At 33.6% G+C, this 23,636-nt stretch overlaps 1 protein-coding gene across 1 annotated transcript in view; it reads right to left on the reverse strand.

Annotated features, from left to right (window-relative positions):
• LOC101441123 (protocadherin-15) overlaps window positions 1-23,636 on the reverse strand; it is a 1,917,137-nt gene that overhangs the window by 1,557,539 nt on the left and 335,962 nt on the right. The window lies entirely within an intron of this gene.

A 23,636-nucleotide genomic window follows, 5' to 3' on the forward strand; every position in this document is an offset into this window, starting at 1 on the left:
GTGTCTATCAATCCATTTTCTGAACACTTTAGTATGGGTGGTACACATCATGCTCCTTGAACACCTAATACCACCATGTACATTTCTTAAGAACAAGGATATATACTATGTAACCACCTTAAGTGCACAAATCAAGTTCAAGAAATTTAACATTGATATAAAGCTTATAGTGTATGCTCCAATTATTTTCATATGTCCCAATAATATTCCTTTGAGAATTTTATCCTCCCTTCCTCAGTCCCACCCAGGATAAGGTATTGTATTTAATTGTCATTGTCTCTTTAGTTTATCTCTTCTTTTAAAAATTGTAGGAATATATATAGGACATAAAATGTCCCATCTCCTTCACTCCCAAGCACCCATTCTATTGGATTAATCACATTCTCAATAACGTGGCAACTTCCTTTACTTCCATCGCTAAAACTTCCCTTTCCCCAAACACAAACCCTATACCAATTATGCATTAACTATTCATTCCCCCTTCCTCCAGCCCCTGAAAATCTCTACTGTAATTTCTGTCTCTGCAAACTTACATATACTACAATATTTTCTTTGTAGTTACCATGGGGTTTAAATGTAACATCCTAATTCTACTCAATTTCAGTCTAGTTTGCTTAGATACTGACTTAACTTCAATTGTATACACAAAATAAGTTTCTACATCCCTCTACCTCTCACCTTTATGTAGATCTGCCACATGCATGTTTAAACATTATGAGTCCTAAACCAATGATTTATCATTGCATTTTATATATTTGCTTTTTAGATCCTGTAGGAAGTAAAAAGTGGGAATACTAACTAAAAAAAAAAACACCATACTATATTACTGGCACTTACATTTAATTATTTCATTACTCACATTGGGTTTATTTCTTCATGTAGTTTTGATCTATTGTCTACTGTCCTTTTTTTCAACCTGCAGACCTCTCACAGTATCTCATGTAGGGCTGGTCTAATGATGATCTTTTGCTCAGCCATGAATGTCATATATAGAATTATTGGTTGATAACTTTTTCACTTTCAGCACTTTAAATATGTCAACCCCAAAATATTCCTTTTGCCTCCACAGTTTCTGATGAGAAATTGGTCCTTATTCTTACTGAGACTCCCTTATATGCAACATGTTCTCTTTTGCAGTTTTCAGGACTCTCTATCCTTGGCATTTGACAATTAGATTATATCATGCCACAGATTGGGACTATTTGGGAATATCTTGTTTGTAGTTTATTGATTATCAGGCATGTGTATATTGAAGTCTTTCATTAAATTAGGGAAGTTTTCTGCCATAATTTATTTGAATATTCTCTTTGCCCCTTTCTCTCTTTCTTCTCCTTCTGGAATTCTCTCAATGAGTATATTGGTACACTGGATGACCTCCAATAGGTTCCTCAGCCCTGTTCACTTTTCTTCATTTTTTCTTTCTTCTGGTCCTCAGAATGGATGATTTTAATTCTCATATTTTCAAGTTCAGTGAATCTTCTCCCATCTCCAATCTGCTGTGGAATCCCTCTAAGGAATTTTAAATTTCTGTTACTATGGTCCTCAGCTCTGCTTGGTTTCTTTTCATAATTTCCATCTGTCTACTGATATTCTCTTTGTGTTTATCTATTGCTTTCCTGACTTCCTTTATTTCTTTGTCCATGTTTTCCTTTAGCTCTTTGAGAAAATTTAGGACCATTTAAAAGAAGTCTTTGTCTGGTATGTCCCAGGTCTGGTCCTTGTCACTGATGGCTGCTCATGCTTTAATCTTATCCTTTGAATGGACCATCATTACTTATGTCTTTATAAGTTTTGCAAGCTTTTGTTGAATCCTAAACTTTTTGATATTTTGATGTAGTATTGCTGGAATTTAGATTTTGTGATATCTGTGTCTTAAGCTTGTATACAGCTAGAATTATTACAAAGCGTTTCTTGAATGCCAGGTGATAGAAGAGATGGAGGATAGGGAAGAGGAGGAGGAGAAAGAAACCTTTCCCAGTTTTTACAAATTGACTTGTAAGAGTACATTCCTTCAGGGTTAATCCATGCAATGAATTTAGAGAATAGCACTAGGAGAAAGTATAGAGGCCTCCCTGATCCTTTTTGCATGTATAACCATCTTAAGCATGCATGTGTGGCCCTAGGATTTCTTACATTTGTGTTGTTCCAAATGTGCCCTCTTGCCTACTAAACCTTTTCCTCACTGCCAGCAATCCCATGTCCAAAGCAGCATGACTTGAATCCTCTCCCACAGTGTTCTGTAGGAGAGCTTGCAGGGCAAGTTCGGGGAAACCAGATCCCTCAGCCACCACCAGACAGATTGGGCATGGCATACATGCTCTAAGTATGTACACAAGGGTTACTCTGCTCCCTCTAGGATAGGAAGTGGCCAATCAGGACACTTGAACATCCTACCACTTTTAAATAGCCCTTTTCTTGTTTGGGTGCTTATCCTGATACTGCAGTCCTTAATCTGTTTTCTGGAGCTTTGAGAAAGATGTTTCTGCCAGTTTTTGCTGGTTGTTTAAAACATTTTTGTTACCTGAGCCCTGAAATATCTTACTCTGCCAACTTAAATGGTGTGGGAATTCCCTTGTTTAGATGATTTAGATCATATTAATTGTCCACATAAAATCTTTCTTTATTTGCAAATTCACTCTTCCTCAATAATAATAAATTATTCAAAATGTTACAAAAATGCCAAATTTTTCTAATCAATAGGAGTCACACAGAAATATCTAAATATGTCTTCTCTATATGAGTTTATGCTCCAATTTTTTCTATTTTCTATATATTTGCTATTACTTAAGAAATAGAGCACATACAAAAGTGAATATGTAACTGTAAATTAATTAAATGGGCACATGTAATTAATAACCTCAAAACTATGCACCAAACTAAAACATCTATTTTCAAACTCACTGGGATTACACCATGTCATATAACACCATTAAGGAACAGAATGATAACTTTGAATAATAATTGAATTTTACTTCAACATTACATAGAGATAGTTTCCCATATATTTTGAATGATATATATTTCAACATTTTCATATATAGCTCATAAGACTGCCAAATATTTATATCAGTTCATAACATTTTGTGAGAGTGCATGCTGAGTTTTCATATCACTTGTGTACTAAGAACATTTATCAAAATTATTTTTTCAACCTATTATCTTTAAAAAGGAATGCTGAATTTTATTTTATTTTTATAATCTCTTGATAAGACAAAATGATTTTCTCCATTACTGTACTGAAGTGGAAAGAACAACATATAAATTCCAAGAAGATAAAATAACAAAATAATAAAGATGTCAGCTTTTTAAAATAAAACAGAAGCAAAACAAATCAATGGGATCAAAATTAGAAATGATAAAAAACATGAGCCTTTAGTTAGACTGAGCAAGGAAAAGACAAGAGAAATAATTAATGTCAGGTTGGAAAGTGAAGTATCACTACTGACATAACAATTCCAATAAATTGAAATTTTAGGTGAACAGGACAAATTCCTACAATATATAAATAAAACTTACAAATAAGTACTGAATAGTCCTATAATCTATGAAAAATTGAATATTAGCATCTTCTGTCAAATTTGAGGCCCACATGTTTTAATGTTTTATTTATAGCAAACACTTAAAAAATGAGTAACACTAATATTAACTATGTTTTAACATTGTGGCAAAAAAGGAATACTCCTAACTTTTTAAAGTTAGTATAACATTTTTATACCAAAAGCAGAAGAAATCACATTATTTGTAAGTGAATCTTTCTCAAAAATACCGATGAAAAATTCCTATACAAAATGTAGTAAACCAGTTCCACTAAGATATGTGTGTATGCACAATATTTCTCAGCCAAGTTAGATTATTCTAGAAATACACATTTGTATTAGTTGGCCAAAGGGGTGCTGATGCAAAATACCAGAAATTAGTTGGTCTTTATAAATGGTATTTATTTGGTATAGGAGCTTCCAGATACCAGGTCATAAAGCATAAGTTACTTCCCTCACCAAAGTCTATTTTCATGTGTTGGAGCGAGATGGCTGCCAACATCTGTGAGGGTTCTGGGCTCAGTTCCAGGCTTTAGCATCAAACTCCAACATCAGAACTCCAATCTCAAAAACGCTCAACTCTGTCCTTTGCCATGCCTTTTATCTGTGAGTCCCCACCCACAAAACACCCTATTGCACAAGAGGTTTACATAAATCCTTAATTAAGTAAACCTTTGAATCCAATATAATCTAATATGCCCAGAGGAAAAGATCAGTTTACAAACATAATTCAATATTTCTTTTTGGAATTCATCAATAATACCAAACTGCTACAACATTTAATATTAGAAAATAAATAATTGTATTCCATCACATTGACAAAATAATGGAGAAAAACTATGATCATCAAGAAATTAGAAAAAATTTTTTGTTAAAATTCAGCATCTATTACTATTTTAAATAAAAATCCTTAAAAACTAGATATAGAAGGGAACAGATACAGATATTTGCAAATTACCAAGAGCAAGCATTGTACTTCACAGGGAAATGTTGAATACTTGCCCTCTAAGATTGAAAATGATCTAAAAATTCCTATCCTTAATTTTATTCAATATTTATTGGAAATCCTACAATGTGCAAGAAGAAGAAGAAAAGAACGAAGGTTTACAGAACAGGGATATGCCATTAGTTGTAAGTGGTCTGTTGGTACATATAGAATATCCAAAATAATTTACCGAAACCTATTATAATCATTAAGTGAATTTAGTAAGTTTGTTGTAGCTATATACAAAAATAATTGCAGTTTTATATACTAGCCACAACAATCAGAAAACAAAATTTTTAAAAGATACTGTTTATTACAGAATAAATACCAAATGTGCAGGAACTTTTTTTTTAGGAGATACCAGGAATTGAACCCAGGACCTTATACATGGGAAGCAGGTACTCAACTACTAAGCTACATCTGCTTCCTATGAAGCAACACTCTTAACAAAAGCTGATCAAGAACTACCTGTCAATCCTGATGGAGGAAATAAAGAAGATCTAAATAAATGGAAAGATCTACCATGTTCATGGACTTAGAACACTTAGTATTTTAATGATTTCATATAGAATTTCATATGATTCAAAATAATCTCAAAATCTCAACCAAATTTTTGTGGATATATACAAGCTGATACTAAAAGTAAACAGCAATGGCATGAGAATAGCAAAGAAAATTTTAAAGAAGGAGAAGAAAGCAGGGGAACTTTATTAGATATATACAGATAAATATTTACATAAACTCATCAAATACAGGGAGATGCAGTATTGGTGAAAAGGTAGAATGGAATAGTAAATGCAGACTCAGAGTTACACAGGCATTTGATTTATGACAAGGTTTGTACTGAAGACAAGTGAAAAAATTAATTTTTTTGAAAAATGATGCTAGTTTAACCATATATGCATATGGTAAAAGTAAAATGACCCCACTGAAAGCCATGCACATAAATCAAATTGCAGGTAGATTGTGGATCTAAACATGAAGTACAAAGCAACAAATCTTCTAGAAGTTGTAGTTAGAAAATATAATTTTGACCTTCAGGTAGGAAAATAATTTTTAATATTAAAGAGAGGCAGTACTAACCATAAAGTTTCATGTTAAACTTAAGAACCCTGTTAATCAAAAATTTTTAAATGAGAGCATTAAGAATCAAGTCACAGAGTTCAAAAAGAAGAGATTTAATGTACTGGCAAATATCTTGCTTCAAGAATATAATAAACATTTTGAATTTAAAGAGAAAAAGAAGGACTAGAAAAATGGGCAAGATAATTGTAAAGGCACCTCACAGAAACATTATCTGATTGTTCAATAATTGCATGAAAAGTGCTTTACCTCATTAGTAATCAAGGAAAAAAAGTTAAAGCCATAATTAAATATCACTGCATACACACAAGAAGGTCTAAAATTAGTTTATCAATACCAAGTATAACAAATTGGACAACTGAAAGTCTCATGTGCTATTGGTGAACATTTAAAGTTATTACAACCACTTTGGAAAGCAGTCTAGCATTATCCAAGAAAAGTCAGATACATTCATTGTCCATGATCCAGCAACAATATTCTTAGGAATATATACAACAGACACGTGTACACTTGAATGCCAAGATGTAGGTACAGAATGTTCATGGCAGTAGAATTCATAATAAGTCCAAACTGAAAACAACTCAATTATTCATCAAAAGTAGAATGAATAAATTAATTATGATGCACTTGAAAAGTATATAGTAACGCAAATTCAAAAAAGAGAATCATTCACATAAGTTAAGGAAAAATACCAGAAATACACGGCCATGTAAAAAAGCCAGACACAAAATAAGGCATTCTATATGCTTACATTTATAGAAAGTAAAAAATTCTAAACCATAGTCTTAGAAATGCATGTTTAGTTTGATAAATTCTTTGGAATAGGAAGGAACTGATTTTCACAGATTTCAGTAAAGCTGTTTCATGTAGGGGTAAACAGAAAATATTGATGGAGAGGCAGGAATTCGAGTGAACATTGAATTGTTGAACAAGCTGTAGTTCATGACCCGGGTGTTCTCTCTGTGATAAATCACTGAATTGAACATATTTGTTTTGTGCACTTTTTATATGTATTACACTATATAATAAAAAGAGAAAAAGATAAAAAATGTTATTATTTTACCATTATTTAATAGAGTAATGATTTATACATATATTCTGAGAGAATTTTGCCAACTTTATTAAATTTTTATGAAATTTATTTTATGATCAGAAATCACATTGGTATGGATTACATTGATCATTGTCTAAATCTTACAGAATAACTTTTTTTCTTTTCAAGATAATGTCTGAGGACAGTTGGACATTGAAGAAGGGCTAAAAAAAAATCAGGGTTGGGAAGGTGAAAAACGGGTGATGAATGAATGGGTTAAAGTAAAGGAGGTGACAGGTAGAGTTAAGAGGAAATTTTAGCTTTGGTAAAAAGCTAATTTTCAGAGGACATGGGTGCAAGACAAGCTGCGGAGGCAGGGTGACAAGAGCTGGAATCAAAGCCTGGCTAAACTTCTGTTCCCCGGGCACTGCAAGGAAACAGCAGCAGTGCTGTACCAGAAGTAGGTCTGCATGTTGAGAAAGTGGTATCCGAGGCATCTCCAGAACCACTTCAGTTTATGCGCAACCATGAGATCCATGGTTTGTAGAGAGTAGTGAGTGGATAATGTTTACTGAGACTGAATTTCTCAAGAACTGGTTTGAAAATAATTTGAAAAGAAAATAATTGTATTTTTTCATGAGTACATATTCACAAAATCAAACTTATTAAACACATGGAGAGAAGAAAACAGAGAGAAACGAAAGAGAGCACTCCATAATTTCCTACATACTGATAGGCTTTCCCTTTAAAACACTCTTAAGATGTAAGTATTTACAAATAACAGAGTGATTAATTTCATTACACACTTCTTCACAAAAAATTATTTTCAATACCAAAATCATTTACCACATTTAAAATAAATTTCTGTTAGTTGAAAGTCAATTCAATGAATTTTTCAGGGTGAAAGATCCAGTTTAAGAACAGCCACACTTAAATACCCTGTCCATTTAATAAGTAATTATCAGAAGGATTTCTTTCCACTTTCAATGCTTAAACATGTGGAATTCAACACATACATTCTAATAGCTGAAAACTTGGTTTTGGCAGAAACCAAAACCACAATGGGCAGACAACACTGAAAATAGTAAAACTGTCCTTCAATCACTCTCTCTCTCCTGCCGCAGATCCTGGGCACTCAGGTGGTAACATACTTAAAGGCCCAGTTAATCACTACTAACTGGCAGTCATTTAGGTACATAAAAACATAGTATCATTTACTTTTCTCTTTTTTATTATTATTTTTATTCATATTTTTGTTGTAAGGAAAGAATATAGTAAACATGCAGAAAACTGAAAACTTCTCATTAAATATCTCAGGGAAAGGGTTTTCTGGTAAAACTAATTTTTTAAAAATACTGTTCATTGAAAAGAGAAATTATCTTAAACTTTCCTTTATTGACTATATCTAATATCAATTGTGTCTTTCCTGTTGTAGAAATCAGTAGCTATACATAGAAAATACTAAGGACATTTAGCTAACTATACAATGACTCTGATGCATACATTTTGAATGAATGTGTGGTATACTACTACTATGAATGCATTTATTCACTCAGCAAATATTGACCAAGCATTTACCACAATCCAGGCACTTTAACGGATTCTGGAAACATAAAAGTGAAGTAAGGCATGCCCCTTGGCAGCAAGGATTATGGGGCAGAAGAGAGATGTGTAAAGTAATTATAACAAAGAACAGTTCTGAAAGTGTGACATTGGATTCACAATGTGACTCCAAACTATTTTTATAATAATACCAATACTTTTATTTTCTTATGAGTGTTCCATGGAATTTTCCAGAGGCTACATGACCTGTTAAGACACCATTGCTCTGAGAGCTAGTGGAATGTGTTTTGGTATTCTTACATTAAAAAACAAAAACAAAAACTTTTGAGTTTTAAATTTCTAATAGAGTAATAACAATAGATATAATCCACATAAATGAAGACTTTTATGGGTCCTCAAAGTTTTTGGAGGTAAATGGGTCTTGAATGTTAAAAATTTTGAAAGCCACTGATAGAGAAAAACCACTAACACTATTAAAAAATGCCAGCGGTATATAGGAAATAAGCCAACTTAGTGAGAAATGAATAAGGCATTAGGAACTGAAATAAGGACTTTCTAAATTAATCTGGAAATATCCCTGAAATTTAGTCTGGTGTATTCAACCTTTTCCTCTTCCATTATCAAGGAAAGCTAGAAAGATGGTGAGGGTCTCAAAAGAAGGGAGATATTTAGAAATAATTGTGGGCCACTACCCAGCATTATAGTTTCTAAGAATATAGAACTAAACTGGAAATATAGAGCATTTACATATATGTATGTGTGTGTGTGTGTGTGTGTGTGTTTCCCCTCCCCCTCTACAAAAGGCAGATGGGGATGTGTGTATCTACGACCACCTCTTTCTCAGGGTCTATTATTGTGAGAATCTAAGTTTTACAAGGAAAACAGAGACACCACTATGAATACTTCGTAATGCAATTGTCAGACTATGAAATGCTGTTTCATTGAGTCAGAATTGAAATATATATTCAAATTACCTAAGTGTAATTTAAAATTCTTGATAAACAACATCAAATTCTCTTACAAATTCATATATATGGACTCAATATTTCGTGATTAAACTTTTAAAAAAGTTTTTAATTAAAGCAGTTATAAGTTAACACCTTATATTAATGTGGTAATTTGATATAATTGATAAAAGAGCATGTTTATAATTGTACAATTAACTATAGTTGATGGTTTACATAAGGATTCACTGTATATGTTGTACAGGACTATGATTTAAAAATTTTTTTTCTAGTAACATATATACAACCTAAAATTTCCCTTTTTAACCTCATTCAAATATATAATTCAGTACTTTTATTTATATTCAAAAAGTTGTGTTACCATCACCACCCTCCATTACATTAAAAACTTCCTGTAAATGGTAGAATTCAAAATAGGTAAATTTCATTATTCAATATCTAGTTATTTGAGGTTTTGGTGCATGACATTAACATTCCAGATTCTTCAGAACTATAGCTTTTATTTTCCCAGGGAATAATATTTGTCCCCCATTTAACAATATTATAAAAACCTCCTTTAATAATATACATACATAGCACAAAATAACAAATCACTTTAACAAATGAAAAGAACATTGTTGATAACAAACTAACATCATGAGGTATTTATAATATTTTATTATGTATTATATTCTCAGAGGCAGTGGTGATTGATTTTTTTCCTAAAGAATAAGAGGAGTTTTAAAAATTGCCTTCTATGATTCTTAACACCCAATTTCACTAAAGAATATAAATATCCTGGGTTGTCAAGTCCTAATAAGTTATTTGCAAATTACAGCTGTTATTTTTACTGCAAATTAAACAATTCCATGCATTTTACATGACAGGCTTACAATTGTTCACTCAGAATAATCACATGGGCACTTTATAAAAACTATGTGATCATGTGTGACTCATAACCATATTACTAGTGTTCATTTCAAAAAAAGACCAGAAAAGCTTAGCTTTTCATACCTAATGCGAAAGAATTCTATATTAAGGAAAATAAGGGAGTCTGATTGATTTTTCCATGTATGTAATTTGAGTGAATAGTCTCAGTTTCAGTCTAGCGTGTCAATCTTTTCTTGGCCAAAAATACAGTGTGGACTCAGGAAATTTTGAAGGATGAAGCATCTCCACTGATATATTCCATGTCATTTAATATAATCACGCTTGAAATTTTGTTCATTATCCTTAGAATTTCCTCAGAGGAAAATGATCTATGTGTCAGAGGTTAGTATAACTTTTAGTCAAGGAATGAAAAACAGAACTTTTTTTAAAGGAAGGAAAGAAATGTGTATTTATTCCAAGAATATAAATGCCTCCAATTGAGGCCTCTCAAAGCCCCAAGGAGGGTAGCTTTGGGAATACTGAGAGTTTACATAAAGTGGTTAGAGGGGAGAGTACCACACAGGTTTAGCAGCTATTACATAACAATTGAAGCTGATACTCAACACAGCCATTCAACTCTCACTGTAGAAACAAGCATGGCTGATCTCTCTAGAGAAATCAGGGTTGTATATGCACCACTATTTTGCTACCCAGTTCTGCAAAAGTGACCTCTGTCAGGAGCAAAGTTATGTCTTAAACATCTTGGAGCTTTTTTTTTTCAAAGTTTGAAAAGAAAGGCTGACATGTAATGGGATTTAAGATATGGTAAAACATATATTCAACACAGTCAATAGAACTTAGTATAATTTATACACTCAACACTTTAATAAAGTATTGCATGATAATGGAGTAGAAATTTAAGAAGAAGAACACGAGGATGATATGCAAAATAAGCAATCATGAGCATTCATGACATAGAAGGCTTACTCAGATCTGGCTGTCATTTATATCCAATATAAGGGAACTAAATTTACAGAAACTTGACCTGCAGGGAAAAAAAAAAAATAGACTCAAGTGATACTGTATTCATTTGCCACTTGTCAGTTTTTATAAGAGAACAATAATCTTTATAATTTGTGAAGCTTGATTCTTTTATTCTCTGCCACCTAATTAAACTTTGAGATTTTGATAGCAAAAAGTGGTAGAGAAATATATCTACTTAATTTCTAAAATTAAATATGACACATTTGCTGTTCATTATATAAAATAGACTTTCTTCGTCTCACCCTATTAACAGACAACTGACTGTTAACATATTGTATGTTTAAAATCAAAAGCAAGAAATCAAAGAAAACCACTTGATTCAAATGAAAATCAGAGAGGTCCCCATTGGCCAAAGATGGGGCAGTTTGTCTATCAATAACAATAATAGCAGCAATCGATTTAAGCACATGAAGCCCACGAGTTCAAACTGAAAGTAAAAGTATATCTTAATGATCACTGGTAGAGGAAGCTAGGGAATCAAGTTACTAATCTTAAAACTATAAAGACAAGGAAATGATAAAGCTTTTGTCCTGCTTTTCCTAGAAAAGTGGGAAAAGCCGTAGGACAAACAGTTGAAGAGAGGAAATCTTTCTGTAAAAAAAAGCATTCTTATTAATCATTAAAAAAGCAGTAACAATAGAATATCAGTACTTTTAAACTGTGATGAAATGAAAGAGCTAAATATATAATGCAAAAATGTGGACCTCTTTAATAGATAAATCATGCTGACATCTCCTGAAACCACTTAGAATTTTAGCATCACAATAAGAAAGACAATCAGACATAAGATGACTCTCCATGTAAGTAACCAAAATCACATATGAAAGATTTTTACACAAACAAACCCAAAATCTGAAGCAGATCAATACTTTACCATTTTAGAAGAAATGAAGGTAACAAAGGGTGCAATCCCAAAATTCAGAACAAGAGAAATTCTACAGTACAAATCACCCAGTTTTTCAACAAATAAATTGTAAGGAAAGAAAATGGGAAAGACAGCCAAGTGAAATGGCAGGTTTTGCTCAAAGAAACAAATAAGGAAGCAATTAAATAGGGAATGGGAAGCAAAAGGGGGGTTATTTGATTGATATTGATGCTCTTAAGAAATAAATGTTGTTTTTAAAATGTGATAATGATATAATGTTTATTCATTAGTTATCTTTCAGAGAATAATAATTTTATATTTCATTATATAATATAGTCTACATTTATATATAACAATTAGAAAATATTTACACTTATATATGATACCTGGAATATGATTCAAAACAATATAGTTGGGTGGATATGGATAAAACAAGATTGGCCCTGAGATGCTAACTGTTGAGGTTGGGGACAGGTATATGAAGTTCCTTATACTTTTCTATTTTTGTGCATGTAAAATATGTTTTTCATAATAAAAAAAGTTCAGGAAACAATACTTAAGGAAATAGTGTTTAGCTTTTTTAACCGACACATTAGAAGTAAAGGAATATAAACTCTGGGAATCCTTGGATGGATGCAAATTATAAAGTAGGACTTTCATGCTGGAAAATTTTACTGCTGTTTCCTCCTTATTCTGAAAAAAAGAAATGAACATTTTATGTTCCCTTCATGCTTCATCATTTTAAAATAATAAAAGCATGATTTTATATCCCAAAACATCTATATTTAGGATTATAGTATTTCCATCACGTTTCCCCAAGCCTCTGTGGTACACATATTCACTACTAGAATTACCAAATATGTGACTTTGGGAAATCCATTCGGTTTTACAGTTCCTTGATGTGTAAAATTATGGTTCTCTAACTTCATAATTACTCTACTGCATTGTATTTCAGTATTTCAGTTTCTGTAAGGGGTAGTGATTCTCAAACTGAGTTTCCTGAATGTCTAGGTTTCTGTGGATATTTGAAAAATCTAAAGCTTCAGTAAGAAAAAGAACCTAAATTACTAATTTATTTTGTAGTAAGTTTAATTTGGTAAAAAAATGTTTATACGACATGATTATACTCAGAATATATCCTTGCTGCTAAAAATGCAGAGGGTGTTTATGTAAAGTGTATCAAATGTTTTAAAATGTAAATACTGTTAGAAGATACATTATCATGCCACTGACAACATTTGTCATTACTAACACCCTTAATATAAGCCTGAAATAGGTGACTGAAATAAGCTTAACTTCTATTTAGGCCATCTAAATTTTCAAGTAGTGCATAGTAATTTGATACTAGGTCTCAAAGTTAGTTGTTCTTGCTGCTAAATACTGGTTGATCCTCTTTGCCATCTGTTCTGTTCCCACGAAGAGAAAAAATTCAGAAGTACAGCTTTCTCTATCTCATCCTCATTTCAGCTTCCAGGTATTTCAGTCAAGAGAGAGACAGAGAGAGTATGTGTATGAGAGTGATTATCTGATAGTGACAGAGAATGAAGGATCCACAGTGATGTTAAAGGAAACAGAAAATTCTTTCAAGTTATGTATTCATTAAGAGATTATCAGGAGATGGTAAAACAGGAAAATCAACTGGCATCCTGAAATCTTTGAAAGATTTTCTCTTTCCTGAGTGATTCTTGTTCAGATGGATATGAGAGTTGAGCATTAAATAGAAATAATTGATAGTAATTTGCTTGTGATAGTCAAGCAATTGTAGAGAGATTATTTCTAGATAAATAAGAAGATTTGATGGTAACACATTAGAGTGAGTATAATTGACACTGCTTATTTATTAATGTGATTGCAGCTGAAATGGGTAGTCTAGGGAGATTAATGTCAATTGGAAGAAAGCTGGAGGACCATCTAGGGACTGTATAACAGCGATTTCAGTGGCAGATGAGGATTGTGATAACAGTACAAATACAAGACTGTTCCTCTATTACGAGGTGTTAAGAATACGGTTATGCATGGGGAACATAAAACAACGTAGCTTAAAGACTATACTTAACAGTAATAGTTTAATATTTTTGCAGCAATGCTATGGGTCAACAATGGGGGGTTTAAAAAGGGGTATGGGATTTTTCCTTTGGAATACTGAAAATATTATAAAATGTACTAAGGTGATGACATGACTACTCTATGAAGAAATTGAAAACCACTGAATGTACACTTTGGATGGATTGTATAACTGAGGAGACCATATAACACAGTGAACTCCATGGTGGATTATGGACTGTGGTTAACAGTACAAATATGAGAACATTCTCTCTGGAACTGTAACAAATATATAGTACTAATACATGATGTAAATAATAGGATGGTGTGTGGGAAAAATATACCAAATATAAGCTATGGACTATAGAGAACAATAATACTCTGACTATGTTCTTTCATCATTCATAATAGCTGTGCCACAACAATGTAGGGTGCTGGTGGTGGGGGTGATGGATGGGAATTCTGTATGGTATGCATTATTGTTTTGTGGGCTCACAACTTTTCTAATCACAAAAAAAGCAATGCTTTGATAGTAGGTATGGAAGACAGAGGAGGTCAGAGACAAATAGGAAACACACAGTTTGTTATTATAGTGATCTGTACCAATTACTAAAGGATTATGAAATAACAGTATTTTTTTTTTTGCTGACACTAAAGAAAAGATTAGAAGAGGGGTTTGCTGCAAATGCAACATTTATCGTATCTGTGAAAGAGATTTGATAATTATCTCATAATAGCTGTAGTTTGAAAACTTCAGTATGATTAAGAATTATCTGAGAAATTAAAAATGCAGATTCTTAGAAGTCCACACTCCTGTCAATTTTATAATTCAGTGATTATGGAACTGGGTCCATTTTTGTTATTCTGTGTGCCAAAATTTTAGAAATACCTTTATATTCTCTCAGTCAGGGGTTCTCAAGCTCAGCACTATTGACAATATTGTGGGGGTCTCTTCCCCGTTGTGGGAGGCTTAGCAGCATCCCTGGCCTCTGCCCAATGGATGTTCCTATGATGCCCCCAAACATAACAGCTAAAAATGTCTCCTGACATTTCCAAATTTGCTTCTTTTAGAGAATCTCAAAAATAGCAGGAATTTTAAGACAGAATTTGATATTAAATAAAAGCAATATAAAGAATTCAGAGAGTACCAAAGGCAAAAAGAAACTAAATTCTCAGAATAGAAAATGAAAAATGAAATAAATAGAAAAAAAATAGTTGAAGAGCAGAGTTGAGGCAAGAGAATTGGGCTGTACTGGAGTTTGATATGAATCTTTTCACACAGAATTATTTAGACATGAAGAGTTGTCTGTAATCCTACAGAGTAGCAATGAGCTACTCTGAGAGTAATCCACCCTAGGGTCCAAAATATAAAACTTCTTTGTTGGCTTCAAACTTCTTCAGTAATGCTATTGTTTCCTTACCCGTTCCTGCTCCCAAAGTCCATTTATTTAAACCAGGGGAACCTTAAGATGCACACAAGACCAATCAGATTTGTTATATTTCCAAGTCCTCTATTCCTCCTTTCCTTCCTCCCTCCATTCCTTCATATCTTCTTTCCTTTTCTTCCCCATAAGAGGAAAAGAAATAAATAATCCTTCTCTTTTTGTTGAAATTGTAATGTATAAGTTTATAAAATGGAAGTAGTAGGTACACTTTTTCCATTGCGTGGAAAAAGCCATTCTCCAGTGAGAGAGAAAATGAAGCTCACAAGAACAAACACCCCCCAAAAACAAAACAAAACAAAACAAAACAGAACAAAACAAAACAAAACAGTATGATAGTTAAGAAGGGAGAGCTCTTTATCAGCTGATTCCAAGGCCAAAATACATGCTTAGCCATCCTGAAATTTGTGTTTTTAACAATCTCTTAATGCCTTTAACAACATTAATTATCTATACTAGCCCAAGCTGGTTCAAGATACAGTGAAAATAATACAGAAGGCATGAAACCCAGCTTTTCTGAATGTGCATCGTATTATAAAGATAGATATTTCAAGAGCAAATGCTATAATTTATGAAAAAAAGAAGAAAGTCTTCATAAATTAGTGGAAATCTGATACTTGTACAAGGAGAAAGAGGGAGTTTTGATATTTAGTGACTCATTATTAAGTGAATAAAAGACATTAATATGGAGTTAATGACATCTTGAGCACAAACTGAAGAACTTTGGAGTACTTATGGTCCACTCATTCCTTAATCCAATAAATAATTGCAATTTGAGAAAGGATGATATGAGATAAACTAAATAGTAATTATTGCAACATGTTGGAATGACTTCTCCTTGCAACAGGTACCTTTATAGTTTTGTAGGATGCTATCTAATCTGACAATATGTACTTTAAATAGGACACAAAATGCATCCAAAGGTATTTCTAATAGTTTTACATTAGCCCAGGTGTAAGCCTCTACTGATATATCAGAAAGCTGTGTCCTAGGAATTGATGTCTTTGGCATTTCCCAATGGCTTGGATAAAGATGCAGAAATTTTATGAAATTTACCGTGGCATGAGGTTGAAAGAATAGTGATAACAGAAAAGAACTAGCCTAAGATTTTAGCAGAAAAAATTGAACTTGGGAAAATTTGGCATGCCCTTCATTTCAGCCAAGCAATCAGCTGCACCAGTACGAGATGCTAAATTCTTGTTCTAGTGGAAATATGTGTTACCAAAATTTAAGGGTTTGGGAAGCAGATGTGGCTTAAGCAATTGAGCTTCTGCCTACCACATGGGAGGTCCCAGGTTCAGTACCCAGTGCCCCCTGGAGAAGATGAGCAAGATAGTGAGCTGGCACGACAGGCAGGCACGGTGAACTCATACAACAGGGTGACTCAACAAAGAGACACAAAGAGGAAAGACAATGAGAGACACAACAAAGCAGGAAGTTCAGATGGCTTAAGTGATTGAGTGCCTCTCTCCCATACAGAGGTCCCAGGTTTGGTTCTCAGTGCCTCCTAAAGAGAAGATGAGCAGGCACAGAGGGCACACAGTGAATGGACACAGAAAGCAGAAAGTGAGCACAAACAACGAGGGGGGGACTAAATAAATAATTTTTTTTTTAAGTTAAGAGATTGATGGACATGAAACAATGTGTTTCAGTGGTATAGTGGGACTAACAATATGACTTCCACAGAGCATTATATGATCACAACTATTTTAACTTGGTATGTATATATTTTTTCTCTACCAAAGAAGTTAACATTTAGACAGTAAAATAAGTAGACCTATATGTACATGCACATTGATTATTATCTACTATGTATACTATATATATATACTATATATACTATATATACTAGACATGCTATGTAGCATATATATTATATGTAATATGGATGTCTTGGCCTATATATGTGCATACAAGCTAATATATATTATAAGATATATTTATATATTATATATTTATATACACATAAATAATGTATATAAAACCATTAACTATATTATATTATATGAAATATATTTATATAATTTTAGAAAATATAAAATATATGATATATGTATATAACATATATATGTAGGCTCTGTATAAATGTTCCTATTATTTCTATACCCAAAATATTTATATTACTAACAGAGAAAAAGGAGAGAGGGAGAGAGTGTGATGCTAATTTTAGTTTGATAGTATTTAACAATCACTCACATAGAATAATGCATTTGGTTTTCTCAACAACCTTATAAAGTTGGTAGGATTATTATCATCATCCTACAGATGAGGAAATCAAAATGCATGTTAGTTAACTGAATGGTCTAAAACTACAAAAAGATAGGTTGAATCTATCATTAATAGATATTATCTGACTTCACTCTCATGCCCCTTCTATTGTACTTCATTGATTGTCTTTTTTACATCTGTGGGAATACATAAAACATAAAGAGGTAGAAATTCCTTCAAGGCTAGTGATTGAGAAAAGAGTATTTTTACTTTAATTGGAAGGGTAAGGAGATCATACAACTAGGCTTACATGGAACAACATTGGCTTATATCTGTAACCCAGATATGGTAACAACATTTCATACACTACCAAAATTTGACTCGTTTGGATGATAACATATGCAGTCACCCTATTTATGGGAATCTGATCATTTCATGGTATTTTTTTTAGAGAAGTTGTAGATTTACAGAAAAGTCATGTAGAAAATAGAGTTCCCTTGTATAGCTCCCCCATGCACAGTTTTCCCTAATTCTAACACTCTGCATTAGTGTGGTATTTTTGTTATGACTGACAAAACAATATTTTTATTAACCATAGTCCATAGTTTACATTACAGTTCACTGTTTGTGGTGAACACTCTGTTTTATTGTTGTGGTGGTGGTTAATATTTATTCTAGTACAAATATACAACTTGAAATTTTCTCTTTTAACTACATTCAAATATATAATTCAGTGATGTTAATTACATTCACACAGTTTGCCATTTTTCGTTACAGTGTCTATGCATGGCCATATAAAACTCCATATATCTGCATGATATTAATGCCTTAGAAGATAATTTGCAATAAATCTAAAACATAAGTAAAATATCTTTATATAACACATTTCTTATTCCTATTATTTCCCTTCCAAATAGTATTTAATTTAAAATATTAGTCTTTAAAATAAATCAGAAAACTAGGAATATTATTGTCCTCAACAGGAAAATAAAAGTGGAAGGATTTTATATTCTTATAATGTCATATATAACGATGAAGACATGAGATCTTTTATGTTTCATGCAAAATACATTTTTGTATTAATAAACACCATTACTTTTCAAGATTAAATTAAATATTTGGATTTTCAGTGCCTTATAATTGGGGGCTTATTTATTAAGTACACTGACTCTCTCATTTCAAACATATTTTACACATCACATTCTCATAGACCACATTTTGTCAAAATACCATAATATTCCAAAATTTTTTCAGTTTACAATCTAATTTTCTGCTCTGTTTTGCTTTCCTGAATGGTGATAAGGCCTTTTGGTTTTACATTCTGCTTTAATGAATGTGAAGAGAATAGGTCCAAGGACTGCAGGTTGCCTAAGTAGAGAGGGTAAGGCCATAAAATTCTACTTAGCAGATTTGGCTCAACTCATAGGGCGTCTACCTACCATATGGGAGGCCCAAGGTTCAAACCCAGGGCCTTCTGACCCATGTGGTGAGCTGGTCCACGTGCAGTGCTGATGTGTGCAAGGAGTGCCCTGCCATGTAGGGTGTCCCCAGTATAGGGGAGCCCCATGAGCAAGGAGTGTGCCCCGACAAGGAGAGCTGCCCTGTGCAAAAAAAGTGCAGTCTGCCTAGGAGTGGTGCCACACACACAGACAGCTGATGCAGCCAGATGATGCAACAAAAAAAGGCACAGATTTCCAGTACTGCTGACAAGAATGCAAGCACAGACACAGAAGTACATACAGCAAATAGACACAGAGCAGACAGTGGGGGGCGGGGAAGGGAGAGAAATAAATAAAAAATAAATCTAAACAGAAAAAAGAAGACAATGAAGGCAGGGTGGCATGGTCTTAGCACAAGGGCAGCATAAAGGATGGCAGTAGAGTAGTATTCTATTGACATTCTTTTTATGTCTTTTGAAAGATTTTCCATAAATGTTTTCTGAATAACCATTAACCACAAACAAAGAATCTAGGAATAGATATTAAGTATTCTCTATTCTCTTAATATATCTGCCCAGTCTGTACTTCAGCTGATTTGAAATATTTTGTTATCTCTTTACCCAAATGATTCATCTTTAGCAATCATTCATCCCCTAAACTCTTATTAATATCAATTGAAGTTTCATTCAGTGGTTCTCATTCCTTCTTTCTATGCATCCTGCTAGTAATAGAGAGATTGATTTTCCCTAAGAGTTTGTCATGTCTTTCATCGCCTATATACTCATCATTATGAAAATGTTCTTCCTAATTATAGCCAATACTTTTTCAGTCAGGACTTGCAGATTTTTCTTTATCTTCATGATTAGTGTTCCCGTTTTATCAGCCAAAGGGATGCTGGTGCAAAGCACAAGAAATTGTATGGCTTTTATAAAGGGTATTTTTTGGGATAGAAGCATGCAGTTACCAGGCCGTAAAGCATAAGTTACTTCACCAAAGTCTGTTGCCACATGATAGAGCAAGATGGCTGACATCTACAAGGGTTCAGCCTCCCTCTTCCTCTTAAGGCTCTGTGGTCCCAGTTTCTTCCAATATCAGCTATAGGTAAGACTCATCTCTCTCCTAGGACTCACTTCTCTCTGGGCTTTGCTGTTCTGTTCTTTTCCACAAGGTCAGTTGTAAACTATCATGTGAATAGCTCTTCTCTCTTCCTGGGGCCTCTGTCATGTCTGAGAGTCTTTTCTCTTTCCTCATGTATCTGCTTCTCAGTGTGTTTACTTCACAGGGCTCCAGCAGTAAAAACTCCAGCAAACTCCTGTGCCTTGTCATTTTCTCTGTGAGACCCTGCCCACCAAGGGGGAGGACACCCAACATTGTACCAAAGTGGCCCATTCAAAGCCTTAATCATTATTTAATCAAGTAAAAGTGAAACCTCTGAATCCAATATAATCTAATATGCCCAGAGGAACAGACCAGTTTACAACATAACCTAATATCTATTTTTGGAATTTATAAACAATATCAAACTTCTACACTTCGTAAACTGCTACAGTTCCCTTGAAAAGAAATTTACTTCTCTTCGTCATAATTCTTTGATGCCTATCTTTTCTTTTCTCTTTTAACATGTTTAGGAAATGAAGATATGGTCATGATTTCCTGTGTAATGTGCCTTCCTTTTCAGTTTCCTTTTTTTTTTTAGATTTATTTATTTATTTATTTCTCTCCCCTTCCACCCCCACCCTGGTTGTCTGTTCTCTGTGTCTATTTGCTGCGTCTTCTTAGTCCACTTCTGTTGCTGTCAGGGGCATGGGAATCTGTGTTTCTTTTTGTTGCGTCATCTTGTTGTGTCAGTTCTCCATGTGTGTGGCACCATTCCTGGGCAGGCTACACTTTCTTTCGTGCTGGGCGGCTCTCCTTATGGGGCATATTCCTTGCGCATGGGGCTCCCCTACACGGGGGTCAACCCTGCATGGCAGGGCACTCCTTGTGCGCACCAGCACTGTGCATGGGCCAGTTCCACACAGGTCAAGGAGGCCTGGGGTTTGAACCGCAGACCTCCCATGTGGTAGACGGACACCCTAACCACTGGGCCAAGTCCTCCACCTTGAGTTTCCTTCTAATGTCAGATTCTTCCACATCATCTTTTCATATCTTCACATCTGTTGACTTTCATACCTACTACCTGGCAGTCACTTGTGTAAACGGCTGAAGAGGCTGCTTATTTGCTGATTATCTTTTGCACCTTGTCACTTCTTTGTTGCTTCCAAGTCTATTCCAATCTCTAACCTCAATTAAAATGATATTTTTCCCTAGTAGTAAGCTACATTTGCCACAACTCCTACAGGTTAAAACTTCTGTTAACTCACAATGGTATATAACTCTTAACTTTTGTACACAAATTACTGAAACATTATATTAAGTGAAAACAGAAAGGTGGATTAAAAATGAAAACATAAACAAGTATCCCATAGAACAGAGACTGAAAATGCATATCCTAAATTCTTTTCTCAGAGAAGACCTTGCATCTGCACGTTCTTAGATTATCATATGATTCATCTAATTCCTTATTATCCCCATCATAAACTGTGAATATAAATATATCCTGCATGTTTTTTGAAAGCAGAACATATTAATTATAGAATATTGAGATTAACCTTTGTGATAATGACCTAGATAATATTTTAAGTAAACTTAGAATGTGGTTTATTTCACACAAAAAGATTTTTCATTTCTGGTTAAAAATTGAATTATGGATTGGCATTTCAAAGCAGCATTTTCCAAGCTGTGCTTTTAGAGTCTAGTTTTGCAAAATATTCTTGAAACAGGGGTTAGAAAACCATAAAATAAATGCTTAAACAAGCTTGGGAAACATACTTCTAATAACTCCTTTTTAGAAAATAAAAAATGTCTATTACACAGTAATAATATAATGACTCAAGAATTCTGTTTCAAGAAGCCCATTTTATATGGTTTAACCTATGTTCTAAAACTTTATCTAAACTCTTAAAAAAAATCAATAACAATTTCATCCTTTGGAGCCTGTAGAAACACCTCCACTACTCACTTGTGAAGTAGGGTAGCAGTTGTAGGTTACTCATAAGATCTTTGAGAATTTTAAACAGGGGAATGGGACATTAAGGTTAAAATGTACAGGGTTCCTATTTGTAATGATGGAAATGTTTAGGTAATGGACAGTGGTGATGGGCATAATATTGTGAACACACAAAAAACAACACTAAAATATATATGTAAATATGATTAAAAGGGAAATGTGATATTATATATAAGGTAAAAGAATACATTTTTTAAAAATCCATAGAACTATTCAGTTGGTGCAAAAGGAACTGTGGTTTTGGACTGTGAATTTTAAATCATAATAACTAGACTCAAACACATCTTTATTAATAGCAACCATTAAAATCAACACATTTTTTGCCAATGAGAAATAAGTTTATTTATTCCTGTAGCACAAAAATCCATGTGCTGGGATTCAATGAAGTCTTGGAAAGCATATTCTGCATCCTGCTGGTTGTGGAAGCATTTTCCCTGAAAAACGTTGTCAAGATGCTTGAAGAAGTGGTAGTTGGTTGGTTTAACTTTTGAAGTGTTGCTTGTGTGCGATGTGCAGTCAGGCATTGTTGTGGAGAAGAATTGGACCCTTTCTGTTGAACAATGGTGGCTGTAGGCATTGCAGTTTTCAGTGCATCTTACCAACATGCTGAGCATACTTCTCAGATGTAATGGTTTCGCCAGGATTCAGAAAGTTGTAGTGGGAGTAGACCACTAAACAGTGACCATTACCTTTTTTTGGTGCAAATTTGGCTTTGGGAAGTGCTTTGGAACTTTTCTTGGTCCAACCACTGAGCTGGTCATTGCCAATTGTCATGTAAAATCCACTTTTTTTTGCACATCCCAATCTGATCCAGAAATATTTCATTGCTGTTGCATAGAATAAGAGAAGATGACACTTCAAAAGAATGATTTTTTTGGTTTTTGACCAGCACATGAGGCACCCACTTATTGAGCTTTTTCACCTATTCAATTTGCTTCAAATGCCAAACAGCCATAGAATGGTCAATGTTGAGTTCTTTAGCAACTTCTCGTGTAGTTTAAGAGGTTCAGCTACGATGATTGCTCTCAATTTGGTCACTGTCAACTTCCAATGGCCAGTCAATATGTGCCTCATCTTCAAGGCTCTTGCCTCCATTGCAAACCTTCTTGAACCACCACTGCACTGTAAGTTCTTTACAATTCCTGGGCCAAACATGTTGATGTTGCAAGTTGTCTCCACTGCTTTATGACTCCTTTTCAACTGAAATAAGAAAACTGCTTGAATTTGCTTTTTGTCTAACATCATTTCCATAGTCTAAAATAAATATAAAGCAAAAATCAAGTAAGAAGTCATTGGCAAAAATACACAAAGCAAGAAATGCACATCAAAATGACGTATAACATAACCACAGTTACATAAGAAAATATGCCAATAACAAATGGCAAATTTCAACAATGCAAAACGACAATTACTTTTGCATCAGCCTAATACACCACACAGTGAACCCTAAGTTAAACCATAGTCTTCAATTA

Source organism: Dasypus novemcinctus, chromosome 6 (genome assembly GCF_030445035.2).
Source record: "Dasypus novemcinctus isolate mDasNov1 chromosome 6, mDasNov1.1.hap2, whole genome shotgun sequence".
Lineage (NCBI taxonomy): Eukaryota > Metazoa > Chordata > Mammalia > Cingulata > Dasypodidae > Dasypus > Dasypus novemcinctus.